The 19,353-nt window shown below is 38.4% G+C and overlaps 2 non-coding genes across 2 annotated transcripts; both read right to left on the bottom strand.

The window, feature by feature from the left end:
* Nucleotides 1-1,975: 1,975 nt before the first annotated feature.
* Nucleotides 1,976-2,083, bottom strand: LOC112761195 (small nucleolar RNA R71). The gene has a single exon (XR_003181602.1). It is a non-coding gene; the product is annotated as a small nucleolar RNA R71 (small nucleolar RNA).
* A 7,633-nt stretch (nt 2,084-9,716) lies between these two features.
* On the bottom strand, nt 9,717-9,824 carry LOC112761196 (small nucleolar RNA R71). Its single transcript, XR_003181603.1, has one exon. It is a non-coding gene; the product is annotated as a small nucleolar RNA R71 (small nucleolar RNA).
* Nucleotides 9,825-19,353: the final 9,529 nt, after the last annotated feature.

Below are 19,353 nucleotides of genomic sequence, written 5' to 3' on the forward strand. Positions count from 1 at the left end.
TTAAAAATTTTGGAATCCTTATTTTTTCTTTCAATTTTCGAAAATATAAAATAAAAATACAAAAAAATTAGAAAACCATAAAAATCAAAAATATTTTGTGTTTGAGTTTGAGTCTTGAGTCATATCATAAGTTTGGTGTCACATGCATATGCATCTAGCATTTTTCGAAAATTTCATGCATTCATAGTGTTCTTCATGATCTTCAAGTTGTTCTTGGTAAGTCTTCTTGTTTGATCTTGATGATTTTTTGTTTTGTGTCTTTTCATGTTTATCATATGCATTTTTCGTTTCTTAGAGTCTAAACATGAAAGATTTCTAAGTTTGGTGTCTTGCATGTTTTCTTTGCATTAAAAATTTTTCAAAAATATGTTCTTGATGTTCATCATGTTCTTCAAAGTGTTCTTGGTGTTCATCTTGACATTCATAGCATTCTTGCATGCATTCATTGTTTTGATCTAAAAATTTCATGCATTGCATAATTTTCATGTTTTTCATAAAAATTTCAAAAAATCAAAAAAATATCTTTCCCTTTTTCTCTCATCAAATTCGAAAATTTGGATTGACTTTTTTCAAAATTTTTTAAAATCAAGTTGTTGCCAATGAGTCAAATCAAATTTTCAATTTGAAAATCCTATCTTTTTCAAAATCTTTTTCAAAAATCAAATCTTTTTCAAAATTCTTAGTTATTTTCGAAAATTCCAAAAATATTTTTCAAAAATCTTTTTCTTATTTTTATTTAATTTTCGAAAATAACATAATCAATTAATGTTTTGATTCAAAAATTTGAAGTTTGTTACTTGCTTGTTAAGAAAGATTCAAACTTTAAGTTCTAGAATCATATCTTGTGATTTCTTATGAATCAAGTCATTAATTGTGATTTTTAAAAATCAAATCTTTTTCAAAACTAATTCCTATCATATCTTTTCAAAAATATCTTCTTATCTTATCTTTTTCAAAAATATCTTTTCAAAATATCTTTTCTAACTTCCTAACTTCTTATCTTTTCAAAATTTGTTTCAACTAACTAACTAACTTTTTGTTTGTTTCTTAACTTTTTCAAAACTACCTAACTAACTCTCTCTCTCTAATTTTCAAAAATATCTCCCCTCTTTTTCAAAAATTTCTTTTTAATTAACTAATTATTTTTATTTTTTATTTCAAAAAAAAAATTTCGAAAAAATTACTAACAATTTTCAAAAACTATTTTCAAAAATCACTAACTCCTTTTCAAAAATAATTTTCGAAAATTCCTTCCTTCTCTCTCATCCTATTCTATTTATTCATTCATTAACTAACATTACTTCCTCACATCATCACCAAATTCGAACCCCCTACTCTATCTGTGTTCGAATTTCTTCTTCTTTTCTTCTACTAACAATAAGGATCCTCTTTACTGTGACATAGAGGATTCCTCTTCTTTTCTTTTGTTCTCCTCTTTCTTATGAGCAGGGACAGAGAAAAAGGCATTCTTGTTGAAGCTGATCCAGAACCTGAAAGGACTCTGAAGAGAAAATTAAGAGAAGCTAAATTACAACAATCCAGAGACAACTTGATTGAAAATTTCGAACAAGTAAAGGAGATGGCAGCCGAACCCAACAACAATGCAAGGAGAATGCTTGGTGACTTCACTGCACCTAATTCCAATTTACATGGAAGAAGCATCTCCATTCCTGCCATTGGAGCAAACAACTTTGAGCTTAAACCTCAATTAGTTTCTCTAATGCAGCAGAACTGCAAGTTTCATGGACTTCCATCTGAAGATCCTTTTCAGTTCTTAACTGAATTCTTGCAGATATGTGATACTGTTAAGACTAACGGAATAGATCCTGAAGTCTACAGGCTCATGCTTTTCCCTTTTGCTGTAAGAGACAGAGCTAGATTATGGTTGGATTCTCAACCTAAAGACAGCCTGAACTCTTGGGATAAGCTGGTCACGGCTTTCTTAGCCAAGTACTTTCCTCCTCAAAAGTTGAGCAAGCTTAGAGCTGAGGTTCAAACCTTCAGACAGAAAGAAGGTGAATCTCTCTATGAAGCTTGGGAAAGATACAAACAGTTGACCAAAAAGTGTCCTTCTGACATGCTTTCAGAATGGACCATCCTGGATATATTCTATGATGGTCTGTCTGAGTTATCTAAGATGTCATTGGATACTTCTGCAGGTGGATCCATTCACCTAAAGAAAACGCCTGCAGAAGCTCAAGAACTCATTGACATGGTTGCTAATAACCAGTTCATGTACACTTCTGAAAGGAATCCTGTGAATAATGGGACGCCAATGAAGAAGGGAGTTCTTGAGGTTGATACTCTGAATGCCATATTGGCTCAGAATAAAATATTGACTCAGCAAGTCAATATGATCTCTCAGAGTCTGCATGGAATGCAAGCTGCATCCAACAGTACTCAAGAGGCATCTTCTGAAGAAGAAGCCTATGATCCTGAGAACCCTGCAATAGCAAAGGTAAATTACTTAGGTGAACCTTATGGAAACACCTATAACTCAACATGGAGAAATCATCCAAATTTCTCATGGAAGGATCAAAAGCCCCAACAAGGCTTTAATAATGGTGGAAGAAACAGGTTTAGCAATAGCAAACCTTTTCCATCATCAACTCAGCAACAGACAGAGAACTCTGAACAAAATGCTTCTAATTTAGCAAATCTAGTCTCTGATCTATCTAAGGCCACTGTAAGTTTCATGAATGAAACAAGGTCTTCCATTAGAAATCTGGAAGCACAAGTGGGCCAGCTGAGTAAAAGAATCACTGAAATCCCTCCTAGTACTCTCCCAAGCAATACAGAAGAGAACCCAAAAGGAGAGTGCAAGGCCATTGACATAAGCGCCATGGCCGAACCTATAAGGAAAGGAGAGGACGTGAATCCCAAGGAGGAAGACCTCCAGGGACGTTCAGTGATCAATAAGGAGCTTCCCTCTGGGGAACCAAAGGACTCTGAGGCTCATCTAGAGACCATAGAGATTCCATTGAACCTCCTTATACCCTTCATGAGCTCTGATGAGTATTCCTCTTCTGAAGAGAATGAGGATGTTACTGAAGAGCAAACTGCCAAGTTTCTTGGTGCAATCATGAAGCTGAATGCCAAATTATTTGGCATTAATGCTTGGGAAGTTGAACCCCCCTTGTTCATCAATGAACTAAGTGATCTGGATCAACTGACATTGCCTCAGAAGAGACAGGATCCTGGAAAGTTCATAATACCCTGTACCATAGGCACCATGATCTTTAAGGCTCTGTGTGACCTTGGTTCAGGAATAAACCTCATGCCCCTCTCTGTAATAGAGAAACTGGGAATCTATGGGGTGCAAGCTGCTAAAATCTCATTAGAGATGGCAGACAGCTCTAGAAAACAGGCTTATGGACAAGTAGAGGACGTGTTAGTAAAGGTTGAAGGCCTTTACATCCCTGCTGATTTCATAGTCCTGGATACTGGAAAGGAAGAGGATGAATCCATCATCCTAGGAAGACCTTTCCTGGCCACAGCAAGAGCTGTGATTGATGTTGACAGAGGTGAAATATTCCTTCAATGGAATGAGAACTCCCTTATATTCAAAACTCAAGGATCTCCCTCTGCAACCATGGAGAGGAAGCAGGAAAAGCTTCTCTCCAAGCAGAGTCAACCAGAGCCCCCACAGTCAAACTCTAAGTTTGGTGTTGGGAGGCCACAACCAAACTCTAAGTTTGGTGTTGAACTCCCATATCCAAACTCTAAGTTTGGTGTTGGAGAGTCTCAACAAAGCTCTGCACATCTGTGAGGCTCCATGAGAGCCCACTGTCAAGCTATTGACATTAAAGAAGCGCTTGTTGGGAGGCAACCCAATGTTTATCTAATTCTTATTTTTATTGTTTTTCATGTTTTCTTAGGTTCATGATCATGTGGAGTCACAAAATAAACAAAAAAATTCAAAAACGGAATCAAAAACAGCAGAAGAAAAATCACACCCTGGAGAAGCATCTGTCTGGCGTTCAAACGCCAGAACAGAGCATAGTTCTGGCGCTGAACGCCCAGAACAAGCATGGTTCTGGCGTTCAACGCCAGAAATGGCAGCACATGGGCGTTGAACGCCCAAAATGGGCACCAACCTGGCGCTGAACGCCCAGAGTTGTGTGCAAGGGCATTTTGCATGCCTAAATTGGTGCAGGGATGTAATTGCCTTGACACCTCAGGATCTGTGGACCCCACAGGATCCCCACTTTACCTCCTCATAATCCTAGTTTTTATTTCCACATCTTCTTCTTCATCTATTCCCTCTTCTTTTGCTCGAGGGCGAGCAACATTCTAAGTTTGGTGTGGTAAAACAGATTATGTAAAGGATCTATAGCTCAGTGGTAGAACATTTGACTGCAAATCAAGAGATCCCTGAGATACCTCAGGGGATACATTTTCTTCCACACAGTTATTAGAAGCAACTAAGGGTGGAACATCAAAAGCACTCCATCATCCTTCATGAAATCAGAGAAGAGCTAAAAGCAATGAAGGAGGAGCAGCAAAGGCAAGGAAGAGACATAGAAGAGCTCAAAAACATCATTGAAATGCCATCATCACTAAGGTGGATTCATTCCTTGCTCTTATTTCTTTTGTATTTTTCGTTTTCTCTATGTTATGTGCTTATCTGTGTTTGTGTCTTCATTACATGATCATTAGTAGTTAGTAACTATGTCTTAAAGATATGAATGTCCTATGAATCCATCACCTCTCTTAAATAAAAACTGTTTTAATTTAAAAGAACAAGAAGTACATGAGTTTCGAATTTATCCTTGAACTTAGTTTAATTATATTGATGTGGTGACAATGCTTCTTGTTTTCTGAATGAATGCTTGAACAGTGCATATGTCTTTTGAAGTTGTTGTTTAAGAATGTTAAATATGTTGGCTCTTGAAAGAATGATGACTAGGAAACATGTTATTTGATAATCTGAAAAATCATAAAAATGATTCTTGAAGCAAGAAAAAGCAGCAAAGAACAAAGCTTGCAGAAAAAAAAAAAGAGAAAAAAAAAAGGCGAAAAAAAAAATAGAAAAAAAAATATAGAAAGAAAAAGAAAAAGCAAGCAGAAAAAGCCAATAACCCTTAAAACCAAAAGGCAAGGGCAAATAAAAAGGATCCTAAGGCTTTGAGCATCAGTGGATAGGAGGGCCTAAAGGAATAAAATCCTGGTCTAAGCGGCTAAACCAAGCTGTCCCTAACCATGTGCTTGTGGCGTGTAGGTGTCAAGTGAAAACTTGAGACTGAGCGGTTAAAGTCAAGGTCCAAAGCAAAAAAACAAAGAGTGTGCTTAAGAACCCTGGACACCTCTAATTGGGGACTTTAGCGAAGCTAAGTCACAATCTGAAAAGGTTCACCCAATTATGTGTCTGTGGCATTTATGTATCCGGTGGTAATACTGGAAAACAAAGTGCTTAGGGCCACGGCCAAGACTCATAAAGAAGCTGTGTTCAAGAATCATCATACTGAACTAGGAGAGTCAATAACACTATTCAAAATCTGAAGTTCCTATAGATGCCAATCATTCTAAACTTCAATGGATAAAGAGAGATGCCAAAACTATTCAAAAGGCAAAAAGCTATAAGTCCCGCTCATATGATTACAGCTATGTTTCATTGATAGTTTGGAATTTATAGTATATTCTCTTCTTTTTATCCTATTTGATTTTTAGTTGCTTGGGGACAAGCAACAATTTAAGTTTGGTGTTGTGATGAGCGGATAATTTATACGCTTTTTGGCATTGTTTTTAGTATGTTTTTAGTAGGATCTAGTTACTTTTAGGGATGTTTTCATTAGTTTTTATGTTAAATTCATATTTCTGGACTTTACTATGAGTTTGTGTGTTTTTCTGTGATTTCAGGTATTTTCTGGCTGAAATTGAGGGACTTGAGCAGAAATCAGATTCAGAGGTTGAAAAAGGACTGCTGATGCTGTTGGATTCTGACCTCCCTGCACTCAAAGTGGATTCTCTGGAGCTACAGAACTCGAAATGGCGCGCTTCCAATTGCGTTGGAAAGTAGACATCCAGGGCTTTTCAGCAATATATAATAGTCCATACTTTGGCCCAGAATTGACGACGTAAACTGGCGTTCAACGCCAGCTTTCTGCCTAAATCTGGCGTCCAGCGCCAGAAAAGGATCCAAAACCAGAGTTGAACGCCCAAACTGGCACAGAAACTGGCGTTCAACTCCACAAATGGCCTCTGCACGTGCTACACTTAAGCTCAGCCCAAACACACACCAAGTGGGCCCCGGAAGTGGATTTATACATCAATTACTTACTCATGTAAACCCTAGTGACTAGTTTATTATAAATAGGACCTCTTACTATTGTATTTGACATCTTTGAACGCATTGTTCTTAGACCATGGGGGCTGGCCACACGGCCATGCCTGGACCTTCACTTATGTATTTTCATACGGTAGAGTTTCTACACTCCATAGATTAAGGTGTGGAGCTCTGCTGTTCCTCAAAGATTAATGCAAAGTACTACTGTTTTCTATTCAACTCTTCTTATTTCTCTTCTAAGATATCCATTCGCACCCAAGAACGTGATGAAGGTGATGATTATGTGTGACGCTCATCATCCTTCTCCCTTATGAACGCGTGCCTGACAAACACTTCTGTTCTACATGAAATAAGCTAGAATGAGTATCTCTTAGATCTCCTAACCAGAATCTTCGTGGCGTAAGCTAGAATGATGGCGGCATTCAAGAGAATCCGGAAGGTCTAAACCTTGTCTGTGGTATTCTGAGTAGGATTCAATGATTGAATGACTGTGACGAGCTTCAAACTCGCGAGTGCTGGGCGTTAGTGACAGACGCAAAAGGAGGGTGAATCCTATTCCAGCATGATCGAGAACCGACAGATGAATAGCCGTGCCGTGACAGGGTGCGTGAGCATATGATTCACTGAGAGGAGGGGATGTAGCCACTGACAACGGTGATGCCCTTGCATACAGCCAGCCATGGAAAGGAGTAAGACTGATTGGATGAAGATAGCAGGAAAGCAGAGGTTCAGAGGAACGAAAAGCATCTCCATTCGCTTATCTGAAATTCCTGCCAATGAATCTACATAAGTATCTCTATCCCTTTTATTGTTTATTTTAATCTAATAAAGTATCATGTTTAAATCCGCCTGACTGAGATTTGCAAGGTGACCATAGCTTGCTTCAAGCCAACAATCTCTGTGGGATCGACCCTTACTCACGTAAGGTTTATTACTTGGACGACCCAGTACACTTGCTGGTTAGTTGAACGGAGTTGTGTCCACACATAGTAAAGAGCCATAATAATGATTCCATACAATAACAAAGAGTACTACATTAATGTGATCACAATTTCGTCCACCAAGTTTTTGGCGCCGTTGCCGGGGATTGTTTGTGTTTGGACAACTGACGGTTCATCTTGTTGCTCAGATTAGGTAATTTTCTTTTTATTTTCTTTTCAAAAATTTTTCAAAAATATTTCTAAAATTTTCTCATCTATTTTCGAAAAAAAAAATGTTTTCAAAAATAAATTATTCTATGGCTTCAAAATTTTTAAGAATGAATTCTAGTGTTTCATGGTAACATGTTGAATCCTGTCTGGCTGTAAAGCCATATCCAAACCCCTTTGGGATTGGTCTTCAACTAATCACCTCAATGGATGTAATTGCATACTAAAGCTTGGCTGGCTATTAAGCCATGCCTGACCCTTTGATTGGAGCTTTAGACTAAAGAGCATAAGATTCCTGGAATTCATATTAAAAATTTTGGAATCCTTATTTTTTCTTTCAATTTTCGAAAATATAAAATAAAAATACAAAAAAATTAGAAAACCATAAAAATCAAAAATATTTTGTGTTTGAGTTTGAGTCTTGAGTCATATCATAAGTTTGGTGTCACATGCATATGCATCTAGCATTTTTCGAAAATTTCATGCATTCATAGTGTTCTTCATGATCTTCAAGTTGTTCTTGGTAAGTCTTCTTGTTTGATCTTGATGATTTTTTGTTTTGTGTCTTTTCATGTTTATCATATGCATTTTTCGTTTCTTAGAGTCTAAACATGAAAGATTTCTAAGTTTGGTGTCTTGCATGTTTTCTTTGCATTAAAAATTTTTCAAAAATATGTTCTTGATGTTCATCATGTTCTTCAAAGTGTTCTTGGTGTTCATCTTGACATTCATAGCATTCTTGCATGCATTCATTGTTTTGATCTAAAAATTTCATGCATTGCATAATTTTCATGTTTTTCATAAAAATTTCAAAAAATCAAAAAAATATCTTTCCCTTTTTCTCTCATCAAATTCGAAAATTTGGATTGACTTTTTTCAAAATTTTTTAAAATCAAGTTGTTGCCAATGAGTCAAATCAAATTTTCAATTTGAAAATCCTATCTTTTTCAAAATCTTTTTCAAAAATCAAATCTTTTTCAAAATTCTTAGTTATTTTCGAAAATTCCAAAAATATTTTTCAAAAATCTTTTTCTTATTTTTATTTAATTTTCGAAAATAACATAATCAATTAATGTTTTGATTCAAAAATTTGAAGTTTGTTACTTGCTTGTTAAGAAAGATTCAAACTTTAAGTTCTAGAATCATATCTTGTGATTTCTTATGAATCAAGTCATTAATTGTGATTTTTAAAAATCAAATCTTTTTCAAAACTAATTCCTATCATATCTTTTCAAAAATATCTTCTTATCTTATCTTTTTCAAAAATATCTTTTCAAAATATCTTTTCTAACTTCCTAACTTCTTATCTTTTCAAAATTTGTTTCAACTAACTAACTAACTTTTTGTTTGTTTCTTAACTTTTTCAAAACTACCTAACTAACTCTCTCTCTCTAATTTTCGAAAATATCTCCCCTCTTTTTCAAAAATTTCTTTTTAATTAACTAATTATTTTTATTTTTTATTTCAAAAAAAAAATTTCGAAAAAATTACTAACAATTTTCAAAAACTATTTTCAAAAATCACTAACTCCTTTTCAAAAATAATTTTCGAAAATTCCTTCCTTCTCTCTCATCCTATTCTATTTATTCATTCATTAACTAACATTACTTCCTCACATCATCACCAAATTCGAACCCCCTACTCTATCTGTGTTCGAATTTCTTCTTCTTTTCTTCTACTAACAATAAGGATCCTCTTTACTGTGACATAGAGGATTCCTCTTCTTTTCTTTTGTTCTCCTCTTTCTTATGAGCAGGGACAGAGAAAAAGGCATTCTTGTTGAAGCTGATCCAGAACCTGAAAGGACTCTGAAGAGAAAATTAAGAGAAGCTAAATTACAACAATCCAGAGACAACTTGATTGAAAATTTCGAACAAGTAAAGGAGATGGCAGCCGAACCCAACAACAATGCAAGGAGAATGCTTGGTGACTTCACTGCACCTAATTCCAATTTACATGGAAGAAGCATCTCCATTCCTGCCATTGGAGCAAACAACTTTGAGCTTAAACCTCAATTAGTTTCTCTAATGCAGCATAACTGCAAGTTTCATGGACTTCCATCTGAAGATCCTTTTTAGTTCTTAACTGAATTCTTGCAGATATGTGATACTGTTAAGACTAACGGAATAGATCCTAAAGTCTACAGGCTCATGCTTTTCCCTTTTGCTGTAAGAGACAGAGCTAGATTATGGTTGGATTCTCAACCTAAAGACAGCCTGAACTCATGGGATAAGCTGGTCACGGCTTTCTTAGCCAAGTACTTTCCTCCTCAAAAGTTGAGCAAGCTTAGAGCTGAGGTTCAAACCTTCAGACAGAAAGAAGGTGAATCTCTCTATGAAGCTTGGGAAAGATACAAACAGTTGACCAAAAAGTGTCCTTCTGACATGCTTTCAGAATGGACCATCCTGGATATATTCTATGATGGTCTGTCTGAGTTATCTAAGATGTCATTGGATACTTCTGCAGGTGGATCCATTCACCTAAAGAAAACGCCTGCAGAAGCTCAAGAACTCATTGACATGGTTGCTAATAACCAGTTCATGTACACTTCTGAAAGGAATCCTGTGAATAATGGGACGCCAATGAAGAAGGGAGTTCTTGAGGTTGATACTCTGAATGCCATATTGGCTCAGAATAAAATATTGACTCAGCAAGTCAATATGATCTCTCAGAGTCTGCATGGAATGCAAGCTGCATCCAACACTACTCAAGAGGCATCTTCTGAAGAAGAAGCCTATGATCCTGAGAACCCTGCAATAGCAGAGGTAAATTACTTAGGTGAACCTTATGGAAACACCTATAACTCAACATGGAGAAATCATCCAAATTTCTCATGGAAGGATCAAAAGCCCCAACAAGGCTTTAATAATGGTGGAAGAAACAGGTTTAGCAATAGCAAACCTTTTCCATCATCAACTCAGCAACAGACAGAGAACTCTGAACAAAATGCTTCTAATTTAGCAAATCTAGTCTCTGATCTATCTAAGGCCACTGTAAGTTTCATGAATGAAACAAGGTCTTCCATTAGAAATCTGGAAGCACAAGTGGGCCAGCTGAGTAAAAGAATCACTGAAATCCCTCCTAGTACTCTCCCAAGCAATACAGAAGAGAACCCAAAAGGAGAGTGCAAGGCCATTGACATAAGCGCCATGGCCGAACCTATAAGGAAAGGAGAGGACGTGAATCCCAAGGAGGAAGACCTCCAGGGACGTTCAGTGATCAATAAGGAGCTTCCCTCTGGGGAACCAAAGGACTCTGAGGCTCATCTAGAGACCATAGAGATTCCATTGAACCTCCTTATACCCTTCATGAGCTCTGATGAGTATTCCTCTTCTGAAGAGAATGAGGATGTTACTGAAGAGCAAACTGCCAAGTTTCTTGGTGCAATCATGAAGCTGAATGCCAAATTATTTGGCATTGATGCTTGGGAAGTTGAACCCCCCTTGTTCATCAATGAACTAAGTGATCTGGATCAACTGACATTGCCTCAGAAGAGACAGGATCCTGGAAAGTTCATAATACCCTGTACCATAGGCACCATGATCTTTAAGGCTCTGTGTGACCTTGGTTCAGGAATAAACCTCATGCCCCTCTCTGTAATAGAGAAACTGGGAATCTATGGGGTGCAAGCTGCTAAAATCTCATTAGAGATGGCAGACAGCTCTAGAAAACAGGCTTATGGACAAGTAGAGGACGTGTTAGTAAAGGTTGAAGGCCTTTACATCCCTGCTGATTTCATAGTCCTGGATACTGGAAAGGAAGAGGATGAATCCATCATCCTAGGAAGACCTTTCCTGGCCACAGCAAGAGCTGTGATTGATGTTGACAGAGGTGAAATATTCCTTCAATAGAATGAGAACTCCCTTGTATTCAAAACTCAAGGATCTCCCTCTGCAACCATGGAGAGGAAGCAGGAAAAGCTTCTCTCCAAGCAGAGTCAACCAGAGCCCCCACAGTCAAACTCTAAGTTTGGTGTTGGGAGGCCACAACCAAACTCTAAGTTTGGTGTTGAACTCCCATATCCAAACTCTAAGTTTGGTGTTGGAGAGTCTCAACAAAGCTCTGCACATCTGTGAGGCTCCATGAGAGCCCACTGTCAAGCTATTGACATTAAAGAAGTGCTTGTTGGGAGGCAACCCAATGTTTATCTAATTATTATTTTTATTGTTTTTCATGTTTTCTTAGGTTCATGATCATGCGGAGTCACAAAATAAACAAAAAAAATTCAAAAACGGAATCAAAAACAGCAGAAGAAAAATCACACCCTGAAGAAGCATCTGTCTGGCGTTCAAACGCCAGAACAGAGCATAGTTCTGGCGCTGAACGCCCAGAATGGGAGCATCCTGGCGCTGAATGCCCAGAACAAGCATGGTTCTGTCGTTCAACGCCAGAAATGGCAGCACATGGGCGTTGAACGCCCAAAATGGGCACCAACCTGGCGCTGAACGCCCAGAGTTGTGTGCAAGGGCATTTTGCATGCCTAAATTGGTGCAGGGATGTAATTGCCTTGACACCTCAGGATCTGTGGACCCCACAGGATCCCCACTTTACCTCCTCATAATCCTAGTTTTTATTTCCACATCTTCTTCTTCATCTATTCCCTCTTCTTTTGCTCGAGGGCGAGCAACATTCTAAGTTTGGTGTGGTAAAACAGATTATGTAAAGGATCTATAGCTCAGTGGTAGAACATTTGACTGCAAATCAAGAGATCCCTGAGATACCTCAGGGGATACATTTTCTTCCACACAGTTATTAGAAGCAACTAAGGGTGGAACATCAAAAGCACTCCATCATCCTTCATGAAATCAGAGAAGAGCTAAAAGCAATGAAGGAGGAGCAGCAAAGGCAAGGAAGAGACATAGAAGAGCTCAAAAACATCATTGAAATGCCATCATCACTAAGGTGGATTCATTCCTTGCTCTTATTTCTTTTGTATTTTTCGTTTTCTCTATGTTATGTGCTTATCTGTGTTTGTGTCTTCATTACATGATCATTAGTAGTTAGTAACTATGTCTTAAAGATATGAATGTCCTATGAATCCATCACCTCTCTTAAATAAAAACTGTTTTAATTTAAAAGAACAAGAAGTACATGAGTTTCGAATTTATCCTTGAACTTAGTTTAATTATATTGATGTGGTGACAATGCTTCTTGTTTTCTGAATGAATGCTTGAACAGTGCATATGTCTTTTGAAGTTGTTGTTTAAGAATGTTAAATATGTTGGCTCTTGAAAGAATGATGACTAGGAAACATGTTATTTGATAATCTGAAAAATCATAAAAATGATTCTTGAAGCAAGAAAAAGCAGCAAAGAACAAAGCTTGCAGAAAAAAAAAAAGAGAAAAAAAAAAGGCGAAAAAAAAAATAGAAAAAAAAATATAGAAAGAAAAAGAAAAAGCAAGCAGAAAAAGCCAATAACCCTTAAAACCAAAAGGCAAGGGCAAATAAAAAGGATCCTAAGGCTTTGAGCATCAGTGGATAGGAGGGCCTAAAGGAATAAAATCCTGGTCTAAGCGGCTAAACCAAGCTGTCCCTAACCATGTGCTTGTGGCGTGTAGGTGTCAAGTGAAAACTTGAGACTGAGCGGTTAAAGTCAAGGTCCAAAGCAAAAAAACAAAGAGTGTGCTTAAGAACCCTGGACACCTCTAATTGGGGACTTTAGCAAAGCTAAGTCACAATCTGAAAAGGTTCACCCAATTATGTGTCTGTGGCATTTATGTATCCGGTGGTAATACTGGAAAACAAAGTGCTTAGGGCCACGGCCAAGACTCATAAAGAAGCTGTGTTCAAGAATCATCATACTGAACTAGGAGAGTCAATAACACTATTCAAAATCTGAAGTTCCTATAGATGCCAATCATTCTAAACTTCAATGGATAAAGAGAGATGCCAAAACTATTCAAAAGGCAAAAAGCTATCAGTCCCGCTCATATGATTACAGCTATGTTTCATTGATAGTTTGGAATTTATAGTATATTCTCTTCTTTTTATCCTATTTGATTTTTAGTTGCTTGGGGACAAGCAACAATTTAAGTTTGGTGTTGTGATGAGCGGATAATTTATACGCTTTTTGGCATTGTTTTTAGTATGTTTTTAGTAGGATCTAGTTACTTTTAGGGATGTTTTCATTAGTTTTTATGTTAAATTCATATTTCTGGACTTTACTATGAGTTTGTGTGTTTTTCTGTGATTTCAGGTATTTTCTGGCTGAAATTGAGGGACTTGAGCAGAAATCAGATTCAGAGGTTGAAAAAGGACTGCTGATGCTGTTGGATTCTGACCTCCCTGCACTCAAAGTGGATTCTCTGGAGCTACAGAACTCGAAATGGCGCGCTTCCAATTGCGTTGGAAAGTAGACATCCAGGGCTTTTCAGCAATATATAATAGTCCATACTTTGGCCCAGAATTGACGACGTAAACTGGCGTTCAACGCCAGCTTTCTGCCCAAATCTGGCGTCCAGCGCCAGAAAAGGATCCAAAACCAGAGTTGAACGCCCAAACTGGCACAGAAACTGGCGTTCAACTCCACAAATGGCCTCTGCACGTGCTACACTTAAGCTCAGCCCAAACACACACCAAGTGGGCCCCGGAAGTGGATTTATACATCAATTACTTACTCATGTAAACCCTAGTGACTAGTTTATTATAAATAGGACCTCTTACTATTGTATTTGACATCTTTGAACGCATTGTTCTTAGACCATGGGGGCTGGCCACACGGCCATGCCTGGACCTTCACTTATGTATTTTCATACGGTAGAGTTTCTACACTCCATAGATTAAGGTGTGGAGCTCTGCTGTTCCTCAAAGATTAATGCAAAGTACTACTGTTTTCTATTCAACTCTTCTTATTTCTCTTCTAAGATATCCATTCGCACCCAAGAACGTGATGAAGGTGATGATTATGTGTGACGCTCATCATCCTTCTCCCTTATGAACGCGTGCCTGACAAACACTTCTGTTCTACATGAAATAAGCTAGAATGAGTATCTCTTAGAATGATGGCGGCATTCAAGAGAATCCGGAAGGTCTAAACCTTGTCTGTGGTATTCTGAGTAGGATTCAATGATTGAATGACTGTGACGAGCTTCAAACTCGCGAGTGCTGGGCGTTAGTGACAGACGCAAAAGGAGGGTGAATCCTATTCCAGCATGATCGAGAACCGACAGATGAATAGCCGTGCCGTGACAGGGTGCGTGAGCATATGATTCACTGAGAGGAGGGGATGTAGCCACTGACAACGGTGATGCCCTTGCATACAGCCAGCCATGGAAAGGAGTAAGACTGATTGGATGAAGATAGCAGGAAAGCAGAGGTTCAGAGGAACGAAAAGCATCTCCATTCGCTTATCTGAAATTCCTGCCAATGAATCTACATAAGTATCTCTATCCCTTTTATTGTTTATTTTAATCTAATAAAGTATCATGTTTAAATCCGCCTGACTGAGATTTGCAAGGTGACCATAGCTTGCTTCAAGCCAACAATCTCTGTGGATCGACCCTTACTCACGTAAGGTTTATTACTTGGACGACCCAGTACACTTGCTGGTTAGTTGAACGGAGTTGTGTCCACACATAGTAAAGAGCCATAATAATGATTCCATACAATAACAAAGAGTACTACATTAATGTGATCACAATTTCGTCCACCAGTGGGTATGTGGTGCACAAATTGTGAATCACACTTTTCACAACTCGTACCACTAACCAGCAAGTGCACTGGGTCGTCCAAGTAATACCTTACGTGAGTAAGGGTCGAATCCCACGGAGATTGTTGGTTTGAAGCAATCTATGGTTATCCTGTAAATCTTAGTTAAGAAGTCAATTATGTTTATCAGTTGAATTGCAAATAAACAAGAGAGCATGGATTAAAGGTTACTTGTTAAACAGTAATGGAGAATATGTTGGAGTTTTGGAGATGCTTTGTCTTCTGAATTTCTGCTTTCCTCTGTCTTCTGATTCATGCACGCATGTCCTCCTATGGCAAGCTGTGTGTAGGTGGATCACCGTTGTCAATGGCTACCATCCATCCTTCCAGTGAAAAGATTCCCAGTGTGCTGTCACCACACGGCTAATCATCTGCAGGTTCTCAATCATACCGGAATAGGATCTGCTATCCTTTTGCGTCTGTCACTATGCCCAGCACTCGTGGGTTTGAAGTTCGTCACAGCCATCCAATCCCAGAATCCTACTCTGAATACCACAGACAAGGTTTAGACTTTCCGGATTCTCATGAATGCCGCCATCAATCTAGCTTTTACCACGGCGATTCCAATTAAGAAATCTAAGAGATATTCATTCATTCTATAATGGAACGTAGGTGGTTGTCAGGCACGTGTTCGTGGAGGAATGATGATGATTTTCACGTTCATCACATTCAGGTTAAAGTGCAAATGAATATCTTAGATAGGAACATGCATGTTTGAATGGAAAACAGAAATACTTGCATTAATTCATCGAGACACAGCAGGGCTCCTCACCCCCACCAATGGAGTTTAGAGACTCATGCCGTCAGAGAATACAATGTTTTTGATCTGAAAATGTCATGAGATACAAAATAAGTCTCTAAAAGTTGTTTAAATACTAAACTAGTAGCCTAGGTTTACAAAAAATGAGTAAACTATGATGGATGGTGCAGAGATCCACTTCTGGGGCCCACTTGGTGTGTGCTGGGGCTGAGACTTAAGCAATTCACGTGCATAAGGCTGTTTTGGGCGTTCAACGCCAGGTTTGGATCCATTTCTGGCGTTGAACTCCAACTTTTGATCCTTTTCTGGCGCTGGACGCCAGAATTGGGCAGAGAACTGGCGTTGAACGCCAGTTTATGTCATCTATCCTTGACCAAAGTATGGACTATTATATATTGCTGGAAAGCCCTGGATGTCTACTTTCCAATTCATTTGGAAGCGCGCCAATTTGAGTTCTGTAGCTCCAGAAAATCCACTTTGAGTGCAGGGAGGTCAGAATCCAACAGCATCAGCAGTCCTTTTTCAGCCTGAATCAGATTTTTGCTCAGCTCCCTCAACTTCAGCCAGAAAAATACCTGAAATTACAGAAAAACACACAACTCATAGTAAAGTCCAGAAATATGAATTTTTCCTAAAAACTAATGAAAATAAACTAAAAACTAACTAAAACATACTAAAAACTATATGAAATTAACCCCAAAAAGCGTATAAAATATCCGCTCATCACAACACCAAACTTAAACTGTTGCTTGTCCTCAAGCAACTAGACAAATAAAATAGAAGACTAATAGGTTGAGAAGCAATAATATCTCAGAGTTTTGAGTGAAGCTCAGATTCTAATTAGATGAGCGGGACTAGTAGCTTTTTGCTTCTGAACAGTTTTGGCATCTCACTTTATCCATTGAAGCTCAGAGTGATTGACATCTATAGGAACTTAGAATTCAGATAGTGTTATTGAGTATCCTATTTCAGTATGATGATTCTTGAACACAGCTATTTCATGAGTCTTGGCCGTGGCCCTAAGCACTTTGTTTTCCAGTATTACCACCGGATACATAAATGCCACAGACACATAATTGGGTGAACCTTTTAGATTGTGACTCAGCTTTGCTAAAGTCCCCAATTAGAGGTGTCCATTGTTCTTAAGCACACTCTTCTTTTTGCTTTGGACCTTGACTTTAACCGCCCAGTCTCAAGTTTTCACTTGACACCTTCACGCCACAAGCACATGGTTAGGGACAGCTTGGTTTAGCCACTTAGGCCAGGATTTTATTCCCTTAGGCCCTCCTATCTACTGATGCTCAAAGCCTTGGGATCCCTTTTTTGTTACCCTTGCCTTTTGGTTTTAAGGGATATTTGGCTTTTTGCTCTTGCCTTTTGGTTTTAAGAGCTTTGGCTTTTTCTACTTGCTTTCTCTTTTTCTTTCTCTATATTTTTTTTTCTGCAAGCTTTGTTCTTTGCTGCTTTTTCTTGCTTCAAGAATCATTTTTATGATTTTTCAGATTATCAATAACATGTCTCATGTTCACCATTCTTTCAAGAGCCAACATATTTAACAGTCTTAAACAACAAATTCAAAAGACATATGCACTGTTCAAGCATTCATTCAGAAGACAGAAAGCATTGCCACCACATGTAACTAATTAGAATTTCTCTTATTAAAAACTCGAAATTTTATTGGCTCTTATTCAAAAGATCTACTATTTTATTCATGTTTAATGATGATGAGAAAAATAGACTATAACTTAATTGGAGATAAAATCAAAATAGATACTAATTACTACTATATGACTCCTAAGGTAAAACTAAAATAAGAACAATTATCACAGAGTTAAGGCTAAGATTAGAACTCAACAACCTTGAGGTTTGGAAGTGGATGTTCCTCTAGTCTGTGAGGTGCTTGGTCCTTGCCTCTTGGAGTGGGTTGTTTTCCTTTAGGGGCCATGATCTTAGTGATCACGGATAGGCACACCAAACTTAGAGCTTTGCTTGTCCTCAAGCAAAAGAAAAGAAAGGAGATGGGTAGAAGGAGAGCTCCTCCCCACCATCCTGGCGTTTGAACGCCTAAACACTGTCTGTTTTGGGCGTTTAACGCCCAAATACTGCTCTCCTGGGCGTTCAACGCCCAGTTGCTGCCATTACTGGCGTTCAACAGCCAGTGGGTGCCCATTTCTGGCGTTGAACGCCCAGATTGCTACCATTACTGGCGTTCAATGCCCAGTGGATGCCCATTTTGGGCGTTGAACGCCCAAAATACACTTTTACTAGCGTTTTCTTGCCAGTGAGCTCTTTTTCTCTGTTTTGTGTGCAGATTCCTTCTGTAACCCTGTGAACTTATGCAATTGATTATTTACCTTGTTATCATTGAACTCTATATAAACAAATAAAAATAAAAATAAAAAGAGGGCAAAATGCTTAGAGGATTGATGCCCCATGGTTGGGTTGCCTCCCAGCAAGCGCTTCTTTAGTGTCTTTAGCTGGACTTTGCTGAGCTTTTAATCTAGCTTCAGCCTTGAGCATTCTTGCTCAATGTTGCCTTCAAGATAGTGCTTGATTCTCTGTCCATTGACAATGAACTTCTTATCAGAATCAATATCTTGAAGCTCCACATAACCATATGGTGATACACTTGTAATCACGTATGGTCCCCTCCACCGGGATTTCAGTTTCTCGGGGAATAGCCTGAGTCTAGAGTTAAACAACAGAACCTTCTGTCCTGGTTCAAAGATTCTGGATGACAGCTTTCTGTCATGCCACTTTTTTTATTTTTCTTTATAAAGCTTGGCATTTTCGAAAGCTGTGAATCTGAATTCCTCAAGCTCATTTAGCTGGAGCAATCATTTTTCTCCTGCTAGTTTGGCATCAAAGTTTAGGAATCTGGTTGCCCAGTAGGCCTTATGTTCCAGTTCCACGGGCAGGTGACATGCCTTACCATACACGAGTTGGTATGGAGAGGTCCCTATAGGGGTCTTGAATGCTGTCCTGTAAGCCCACAGAGCATCATCCAAGCTCCGTGCCCAATCCTTTCTACGGGTATTTACTGTCCGTTCAAGGATTCTCTTTAATTCTCTATTAGAGACTTCAGCTTGCCCATTGGTTTGTGGATGATATGGAGTGGCCACCTTGTGGCGAATTCCATACCGAACCATGGCAGAGTAAAGCTGTTTATTGCAGAAGTGAGTGCCCCCATCACTGATTAGTACTCTAGGGACACCAAACCTGCTAAAGATATGTTTCTGGAGGAACTTCAGCACTGTTTTAGTATCATTGGTGGGTGTGGCAATAGTCTCAACCTATTTTGATATATAGTCAACTGCCACCAGAATATAAGTGTTTGAGTATGATGGTGGGAAAGGTCCCATGAAGTCAATTCCCCATACGTCAAACAACTCAATTTCCAAGATTCCTTGTTGAGGCATGGCGTAACCATGAGGCAGATTACCAGCTCTTT

Source organism: Arachis hypogaea, chromosome 16 (assembly GCF_003086295.3).
Source record: "Arachis hypogaea cultivar Tifrunner chromosome 16, arahy.Tifrunner.gnm2.J5K5, whole genome shotgun sequence".
Lineage (NCBI taxonomy): Eukaryota > Viridiplantae > Streptophyta > Magnoliopsida > Fabales > Fabaceae > Arachis > Arachis hypogaea.